We start from the raw sequence: 9,958 nt of genomic DNA, 5'->3' as shown, positions 1-9,958 counted from the left end.
CCCCAACCCAAAAAAAAAAAAGTCCCTTCCAATCAAGAAAAGGTGCATATTGTAACCAAGCCTAATGACCAGACACCAGTTTTGACATGGTGATAATCTTTTCTCTGCATTCCATTCTTCAGAGAGGAGGGTGGGCGCAGGCAGGTTCTATTATTTCGATTGAAGTAATGACTCGAGATAAATGCACCTCTAATCAGGATCCCTAGGGAATACCGAGTACCTATTAAAAAAAATTGTATTATTTCTGCCTATAAAATTAAATTTCTGAATTTCTACAAATTAAATATATTGGGTACACTCGTATGTGGGAAAACTTAGAAGTATAAGGTAAGGAATGAACATATTAGAGTAGATTTGGGAGTTGCCCCAATCCATGATAAGCTTTAAGAAAGCCATTTGAATGGTATGGCCATGTTCAATGGAGACTATTGGATGCACTAGTGAGGAGGGGTGATCTGATCTAGATAGAAAGATCTACCAGAGCTAAGAGCAAGCTAAAGATTACTATAAGAAAAGTTGAGAGGAATGACATGCACATAATAGGCCTTGTCCTAAGTACGGCTTCGAATATAACGGATTGGAGGGCTAGGATCTAGGTAGGTGATCCCATCTAGTTGTGTTCTATTTTGCTACTATATTTTAGTCATCTCTTTCCTTTCACTTCTACTTTTTCATTTCCTTGTCCTTGTTTGGATCCTTGTAATACATTGATCCCATTAAGTTGTGATAAGGCTTTGTTATTATTGTTGGGTACACGAGTAAGGGAGGGTTGTCCCTAGGGAAGGTTTGACGGAGCATGATGAAGGTGATCCATGAGTAAGGGAGGGTGATGGTTTTTTGGATCGGTGGGTGGGAGATCCTTTCCTCATAGGAGAGTCTCATCTTATTCCTGGTGTTAGTGATCCTTCACTGTTGGTCTCTGGTGTTGAAGCAGGACAGGATACTGAGATCCAGGCAATAGGTTCTTTACCTAGCATAGATGAGGCCCCCACAGTAGCAATGGTTCCATGCTCTTATGCGGCGGCGGTGGGTAGGCAGATGGCTCTACCATCGGTGGATAATTTACCATCACCGGTTACGGTGGGTAGTTTGATGAGTATAAAAATACCTCAGGCAGCGTATTTGGAGCAATTGCAAAGGCACAGGTTATGTTGCTTGGTCGAGTAAATTTTAGGGTGATTACGATAGATGCACTGTGTGCTTTTGTTCAGGGTTTTTGGGTTCTGAAGGAGGATGTCAAGCTGAAATCGTTGGGTAAAGGGTTTGTTATGTTCCGTTTTCAATTTGAAGTGGACATGACGCTTGTTGCGGTCGGAAATCCGTATGAACTGATCCTGCACAAGCACAGAAGGCAAAGGCCTAGAGGTTTCTCCGGGATTAGTCCTCCGACGCCCAAGTTAGAGATCGGCCGCATAGTGTTTGATAGGGGTAATGGTATGGGTCTTTTTGCTTACCTCTTTTCCTCCTCTGGGGCCCACTCTTATATTCCTTAGGGTTAGGGTTTCTCTTTTCCTCGGAGGAATCCCCCTCGGGTCTGCCTCCTTTCCTTTTCGAGTCCTACCCAGATACGTCCTATCCCCCTCATGAGGAATATTCTCTTCATGCGTTTGGCATGGTCAGAATCTTTGCCACCTCCACCATGTGGGTGACACACGTCTTTCCCTTAGATGCCACGTGTTCTTACCCTACTAGGCAATCAATTTGGCCGTATCAGTAGCCCCCTTACTCCCATCAGGAGGCTCTTCCTATGGGAGTAATCATATCTTTCGTCATTTTTTCTCCTCTATGCGACCGTAGGCCTTATTCCTTCGGCCTCGGCTTTAGTTTTGCCCGTGATCGAGACTTTCGGCCAGGTCATTTAGTCTGGGCTTGGACTCCGAACTGATGTTGTGACCTTCGGTCAGGTCCACTCGGCCTTGGCCCGAGCTCCCAACCGAGGTTGTGACTTTTGGTCAAGTCCACTCGACCTTTGCCTGAGCCCCCAACCGAGTTTGCGACCTTCGGTCAGGTCCAATCGGCCTTGGCCTGCGCCCCCAACCGAGGTTATGACCTTCGGTCAGGTCCACTGGGCCTTTTCCTGAGCCCCCAATCGAGTTTGTGACCTTCGGTCAGGTCCACTCAGCATTGGCCTGTGCCCCCAACCGAGGTTGTGACCTTCGGTCAGATCCACTCGGCCTTTGCCTGAGCCCCCAATAGAGTTTGTGACCTTCGATCAGGTCCACTCGACCTTGGCTTGAGCCCCTAACTGAGGTTTTGACCTTCAATCAGGTCCACTCGACCTTTTCCTGAGCCCCCAACCGAGTTTGTGACCTTCGATCAGGTCCACTAGGCCTTGGCCTGAGCCCCCAATCGAGTTTGTGACCTTCGGTCAGGTCCACTCGGCCTTTGCCTGAGCCCCCAACCGAGTTTGTGACCTTCGGTCAGGTCCATTCGGCATTGGCCTGTGCCCCCAACCGAGGTTGTGACCTTTAGTCAGGTCCACTCGGCCTTGGCCTGAGCCCCCAACCGAGGTTGTGACCTTGGGTCAGGTCCACTCGGCCTTGGCCTGAGCCCCTACCGAGGTTTTGACCTTTGGTCAGGTCCTCTTGGCTTTTGCCTGAGCCCCCAACCGAGGTTTTGACCTTTGGTCAGGTCCTCTTGGCTTTTACCTGAGCCCCCAACCGAGGTTGTGACCTTCGGTCAGGTCCACTTGGCCTTTGCCTGAGCCCCCAATCGAGTTTGTGATCTTCGATCAGGTCCACTCGGCCTTAGCCTGTGCCCCCAACCGAGGTTGTGAGCTTCGGTCAGGTCCACTCGGCCTTTGCCTGAGCCCCCAACCGAGTTTGTGACCTTCGGTCAGGTCCACTCGGCATTGCCCTGTGCCCTCAACCGAGGTTGTGACCTTCAGTCAGGTCCACTCGGCCTTTGTTTGAGCCCCCAACTGAGTTTGTGACCTTGGGTCAAGTCCACTCGCCCTTGGCCTGAGCCCCCAACCGAGGTTATGACCTTGGGTCAGGTCCACTCGACCTTGGTCGGAGCCCTTACCGAGGTTTTGACCTTTGTTTAGGTCCACTTGGCTTTTACCTGAGCCCCCAACTGAGGTTGTGACCTTCGGTCAGGTCCACTCGGCTTTTGCCTGAGGCCCCAACCGAGTTTGTGACCTTCGGTCAGGTCCACTCGGCCTTGGCCTGAGCCCCCAACCGAGGTTTTGACCTTCGGTCAGGTCCACTCGGCTTTTGTCTAAGCCTCCAACCGAGGTTGTGACCTTTGGTCAGGTCCACTCGGCCTTTGCCTGAGCCCTCAACCGAGTTTGTGACCTTCTGACAGGTCCACTCGGCCTTGGTCTGAGCCCCCAACCGAGGTTGTGACCTTCAGTCAGGTCCACTCGGCCTTGGCCCGAGCCCCTAACCAAGGACCTGACCTTTGATCAAGTCTGTGCGAGTCTGGTTGTGGCGATACGCTCGTGTGATTTTCTTGTGTGTACTTTAGGAATCGCATGAAGATGACATATATAGCATTTAATGATGCTGGGGAGTCTTATTGACGCCCTGCCGCCTATAAATAGTGGTATGCTCTTTCATTTTCTCATCTTCTACTCATTTCTCTAACCATTCGTCCTTCGTCCTTAACTTCCTCAGCCCTTTGGTTCGGCTAGTCATTCAAAAGTAAGTCATGTCCAGCTCTTTAGGTAGTGACCCCTCGTCATCTAAGGGTGCGGTCTCTAGGCTTCGTAGTCTCGATCGAGTCCAAGGGATGTCCTCGGACTCATCCTCCACATCCACATCTTCGGATGTCTCCGCGTCTTCTACCGCCAATGACATGAGCGGTGAAGGCATTAAGGAGGGGCTTCTCGACTCCAGGGCCCAGTTGAACGAGTCCCTGGAGGTCGAAGCGCGGAATATAGTTTCAACAATGACCGAAGAGGAGTTAATGGAGCTCCGCTTGCTATGTAGTATACCGGACGAGTTTGTCCTTCGGGTACTGAGGCCAGAAGATAGGGCAAGATATCAAAATCTGGAGGAGCTTTGCTTCTATCGGGTTGCCTTCAAGGCCGGGCTTTGGCTCCCCCTTCACCCTTTCTTCAGTCAGGTGTTTCGGTACTACGGCATCTCTCCAGGCCAGCTGACGCCGAACGGTTGGCGGCAAGTCCTTAGTTTCATTGTCTTCTTCTCTTGGATGGGGAGACCTCTCTCCCTTCCACTCTTCCTCAACTATTTGTCTCGGTTCCAGCAAGGGGGACTCGAGCTGGTATTACTTCTACCCTAGGAAAGACCTCCGATTTTTGAACCGATACCCAACCTCGATACACGGTTGAAAGTTGAAGTTCTTCTTCGTGAGGGTATCCGAAGGGTTCCCCTTAGGTAATACTTGGGACATCCCAGACCTGAAGGACGTGAACTCTGCACCTGCCCTCTTTGGGGAGGATGCAAAGTCATTGTCGATGGCTAAGACCCTCCGTCTACCTGTCAAGTCCAATAGCCTTCAGTCGGATGCCTTCCTGTTCCTGTTCAGGCTTAGCCCGGGTGAGTCCTAGGTTTGTAACTGCTTTTGTTTCGGATTTAGCATTCTCGTACTGATCTTTATCCTTTTTTTTCTGGAGTGCAAATTTCGAGAGCTGAAGCAAGAGCAGCCGCAGCCGAGAGGCAGGCCCAACTGAAGGAGGCTAAGGCTGAGATGCCCAGAAGAAGCAGCCGAAAGGCAAGAAAAGAGTGGCCTTGACTTCACAGGCCCTCCCAAGGAAGAAGCTTAGATCTGAAGGCCCTACCGCCGAGGCAGTTCAGGTGCTTGAGGCCCCATGTCGTGGCGCATCACCTCCGAGGGCCTCCTCCCCCGGCGCTGACTTCCGAAGTCCGAGAGGCAGTTATACTCGGGCCAAAGTTGGGTTCGTCCCTCGATGGTCCATTAAGAAAGGTGAGACATTGACCATCTGGTGTGTTTCCCGAGAGCTCGTCCAGAAGGGGAGCCTGCCCGGAGACGTGGCCGAGGCCTGAAACTAAGGGACAAAAGCCATGATAACAAGTACTTGCATATTTATGGCAGCGGTAAGCTTCGGTCTTCGTCCCTCATAAAAATCTATTCTTCTTCTTCTTGTTCTTTTTTTTTTTAAACTGTTGATCTCTTTCAGGCTCAGAACCAAGTCGGCCAGCTTACTCTCCGTGCCGAAGCTTTGGCCAGGAACCAATAAGGAGCGCACGGTTCTCCTTGAGAAAGTGGAAAACTTGGAGGCTGGCCTCCTTCGAGCACAGTAGGAGAGCAATCGAAAGCTTCGAGAGCTGGAGGCGCAGATGGCGACGAAGCTGAAGGAGGTCAAAACCCGAGCCATCGAGAGCTACAAGTCCTCTGAGGACTTTAGGGAGGTGGTAAAGCGTGCCATCACCCCCGGATTCATCATGGGCGCCATCGATGTTCAAGACTGGGTCCTCGAACATCATCCTGAGATGTCCTTCGAGGGGAGTGGCCTTATCTTTGAGGACACCGATGCAGCTCCCACTGCCACCGAGGTCACAGATGGCAAGGATAGCGGCAGCGAGGGAGGGGGCCGATGCTTCTCGTGAGGTCCCCCTTACTCCCGGGAGAGGAGACTCCGATGCTGATGTTGCCGACTATGCCGGGGACGAGGCCATCCCTCCAACAGACGCTCCATGAGGTTACCTTGTAACTTAGCCTTGGATTTTTTTTGTAATTTTGGCCTTCGGGCTTTATGTAAATTTTGCCTTTGGGCTTCATGTAAATTTTGCCTTCGGGCTTCATGAATAAAGTGCTTCCTTCTTTTTATGTTGTCTTCCCGACTACTCTTTTTTCTCTTTTTTTTTTTTTGCAATCCTAAGGACCGATTCCGGATCCGAAGTGATTTTCCAGATTTTCGGCCTAAGGTAAGGTATGAAAGTCGAGGCTTTCATTCAAGTTCTTTTTTGCAATATCGAAACCCGATACCAAACTCGTTTGGGTGTTTCAGATTTTCGGCCTACGGGTGGAGGTTTGGATACCTTCCTCCATAAGGCCTGCCTGTCATCGGCTCCCAACTAGGGTCCTATCTAAGTTCTGGGGTCAGGTCTGCTCTACCTTGGGCTGAGCTCCCAAGGCCCGTCTTTCGGTCATGTTTTCTTGGCTTCGGCTGAGTGCCCGACCGAAGGTAGTGCCTTATATTTACAACCATTTGGAAGTGATTGCCATAAGCCCGCTCATATATTTAAGAGGTGAAAATTTACAACTTGGAAGTGCTCTCAAAAAAATTCACGAAATGTAAATGTAAACGTAAATGTTACTTCTACTGGTAAAACTTCCTCAAATTCATTGAGTTCTATGATCGGGGTACCTTTTCTCCCTCCGTAGTCTCCAAGTGATAGGACCCTGGTCGTATTATCCTTGAGACTCTATAAGGACCTTTCCAATTCGGAGCTAGCTTTCCTTGATGCCTCGGGTCCGATACCTCTGTCCTTCTGAGGACGAGATCACCCATTCTGAACTTGTTTTTTCGGACTTTGGAATTACAATGCCTCGCAACCCTTTGCTAGTAGGTGGTGATCCTTTCTTGTGAGGTGTCCCTGACTTCATTCAAGAGGTCTAAGTTTGCTCAGAGTCCTTTATCGTTTTCTTCTTCATTGTAGTACTGAATCCGGTGGGTTATGGCCCCTACCTCCACCGGGAGTACAGTTTCGGTGTCGTAAGTTAAAATGAAGGGTGTTTCTCCAGTGGCTGACCTCTCAGTCGTGCGGTAAGCCCAGAGGATTCTATGCAACTCATCTGCCCATAACCCTTTGGCATCATCCAGTCTCTTCTTGATTCCTTGGAGTAGGGTACGGTTGGTTGCCTCTATCAGTTCGTTGGTCGATGGATAACCGACAGATGTTTTTATGTGGTCAATGCCGAGGGCATCACAAAACAAGCCTAAAGTCGGCTTGGTGAACTGAGTCCCATTGTCCGTTACCACCACCTGAGGGATTCCAAATCGATAGACTACGGTTACATTTTTTTCGGATATCGTTGCTAGTGCTTTGGCCTCGGCCCACTTCGTGAAGTAGTCTACCACCACCACTACAAACTTCCTTTGTCTCATGGCCAGGGGGAATGGGCCCAGGATGTCCATTCCCCACATGGTGAATGGTATTGGGCTTGACAGGGACGAGAGCTCGGTAGAGTGCTACCTGGGGATGGGGGCGAACATCTGACACTTGACACACTTCCTTACTAATGATTCCGCATCCTTCCTCATTATCGGCCAGAACAGGCCCTGCCTCAGCATTTTATGTGCCAAGGCTGGCCTCTCAGGTGTTGTCCGTATATCCCTTCGTGCACTTCTCGGAGTGTGTACTCACCATCGGTGGGGTTTAGGCACTTGAGGTACGGCACGGTGAACCCTATCTTGTACAGCATCTCGTCCTTCAGAAGGAAGCATGCTGAGCTCATTCATACCTTCCTTGCCTCGTCCCTATTCTTGGGGAGTGTTCCTTCCTTCAGGTATTCGATTATGGCATCCATCTAGCTAGGGCCGTATTCTCCTACGGGTACTACCTCTTGGGGTCTTTCGGTACTCGGTTGTGGTAGCACTTCAAAATACACCGATCGTCCAAGGTCTGTGAAGTCAGAGGTGGCCAACTGCGATAGTGCGTCAGCATTAGCGTTCTCTTCTCGTGGCACCTGCCTTACCTCGAACTCCTTGAAGACTGTTATTCTTTCTCGCAATGTCTTTAAGTACTCGGCCATCCTTTGTTCTTTGGCTTTGTATTCTCCATTCACCTGTCGTACCACGAGCTGTGAGTCACTATGCACCACTAACTCTTATACCATCAAAGCCCATGCCAGATTAATTTCGGCTATTAACGCTTATACTCTGCTTCATTATTGGAGGCATCAAAGTCCAACCGTAAGGCGTATTCGATCTTGAAACCTTTGGGGATGACCAGTATGACCCCTGGGCCACTTCCCCGCTGTTGACGTACAATGTCCAAGCCTTTTCTTCTCGAGCCTCGAAAAACTCCTGGGGATCATCAGGGAGTGTCGTCTCGGCTATGAAGCCTACGAGGGCCTGTGCTTTTATTACCATTCTCAATTTGTACTGGATGTCGAATTCTCCCAACTCTATGGCCCAGTTTGCCAGACAACCGGACATATCTGGTCTCTGCAGTATCTTCTTCAGGGGTTGGTCTATGAGTACGCATATCGTATGTGATTGAAAATAGGGCCTCAACTTTCTTGCCGTTGTTACCAGGGCGTATGCCACTTTCTCCACCTTTCTGTATCTTGTTTCGGCATCTAGCAGGGTTCGACTGACTTAATATATTGGTCGTTCTTGCCTTCCTTCTTCCTTCATCAATACTGCACTTACCGCCACTACTGATACAGCAAGGTACAACTGTAAGGTATCCCTGACATTTAGCTTTGTCAGCAGTGGGGGTGCGGCCAGGTACTCCTTCAGTTGTTCGAAGGACTTTTCATATTCTTCCATCCATTCAAACTTTTTGGATCCCTTCAAGGCTTCTAAGAAGGGGCGACACCTGTCAGCTGACCGAGACATGAATCGCCCTAGGGCGGTGACTCTTCCTGTTAGCTCCTGGACTTGCTTCACATTTTGGGGTGACCTCATAACTCAAATGGCTTGTATTTTCACCGGATTGGCTTCAATTCCCCTCTCTGAGACAATAAAGCCGAGGAAATTTTCCAATGCTACTCTGAATGCACACTTTGTCGGGTTCAGCTTCATATCGTATTGCCTCAGCACTTGGAACGCCTTTTCTAAGTCTTGAATGTGTTGCTATGCTTTCAGGATTTTTACAAGCCTATCATTCATGTATACCTCCATGGTTTTACCGATCATCCCCTTGAAGATTTTATTTACCAACCTTTGATAGGTGGCCCCTACGTTTTTTAGCCCGAAGGGCATGACTTTATAGCAGTACAATCCCCCCTCGGTCACGAAGGATGTTTTCGAGACATCAGCCTCAGACATCTTGATCTGATTGTACCCCGAGTACGAATCCATGAAGCTCAGCGCCTCATGTCCTGTTGTGGCATCGATGAAGAGGTCTATTTTTGGCAGGGGGTATCCGTCCTTTGGGCAGGCATTGTTCAGATCGGTGAAGTCGATACAGATTCTCCACTTTCCATTCGTTGTCGGGACCATCACCACATTGGATATCCACTTCGGGTATTGGATCTCGTGGATGAACTGGACCTTCAGTAAATTTTCTACCTCTTTATCTATTTTCTGCTACCTTTCGGGGTGAAGGTCCTCTTCTTCTGCTGTACCGGTTTCTTTTCTGGGTTGGTGCTTAGATGGTGCTCTATCACCTCTCGGTCTATTCCTGGCATGTCTAAGGCTGACCAGGCGAAGACGTCAGAATTGTTTCGAAGGAACGAGATGAGTTTTTTCCATTGTTGCCTTGGCATTGTAGCCCCGACCTGGAATTGGCAGGTGTTATCCCCCTCTTCGGATTCAACTTGTATCAGATCCTCAGTCGGTTCCCCCCTTTGATAACTGGTGTCGTCGCGCAGATCTTCTATCGGAAGCACCTCACCCACCTTTTCTTTTCCCCATAAAGTAGTGGCGTAGCACCTTCGGGATGCTTCCTGATCACCTCGATATTCACCGACACCGTTCTTAGTTGGGAACTTCATCTTGAGATGTGGTGTGGAGACGACAGCCTTTAGCAGGTTTAAACCAACTCTCCCTAGTATGGCGTTGTATGCCGAAGTAATGCCTACTACCAGGAAGTTGATCATGACTGTTACTTGGCGATCTCCGGTGTCGGCTCTTACTGGCAACTCAATCGATCCCTCCACTTTTACGGGGCTACCGGAGAATCCCTACAATGGGTGCTCGACTTTCTTCAGATTTCCCTCGTCCAGACCCATCTTTTGGAAAGCTTCAAGGAACAGGATATCAGCTGAACTACCGTTATCCACCAAGATCCTTTTCACTCTGCAATCGGCTATGGTCATGGTGATTACCAGGGCATCGTCGTGTGGCGTGTGCACCCCT

At 49.6% G+C, this 9,958-nt stretch overlaps 1 pseudogene; it reads right to left on the bottom strand.

The window, feature by feature from the left end:
• The window catches only part of LOC122067548, a 1,761-nt pseudogene extending 1,646 nt beyond the window's left edge, over positions 1-115 (bottom strand).
• Positions 116-9,958: the final 9,843 nt, after the last annotated feature.

Source organism: Macadamia integrifolia, unplaced genomic scaffold, assembly GCF_013358625.1.
Source record: "Macadamia integrifolia cultivar HAES 741 unplaced genomic scaffold, SCU_Mint_v3 scaffold2971, whole genome shotgun sequence".
NCBI classification, from domain to species: domain Eukaryota; kingdom Viridiplantae; phylum Streptophyta; class Magnoliopsida; order Proteales; family Proteaceae; genus Macadamia; species Macadamia integrifolia.
This window is presented reverse-complemented; position numbering and strand designations above follow the sequence as displayed.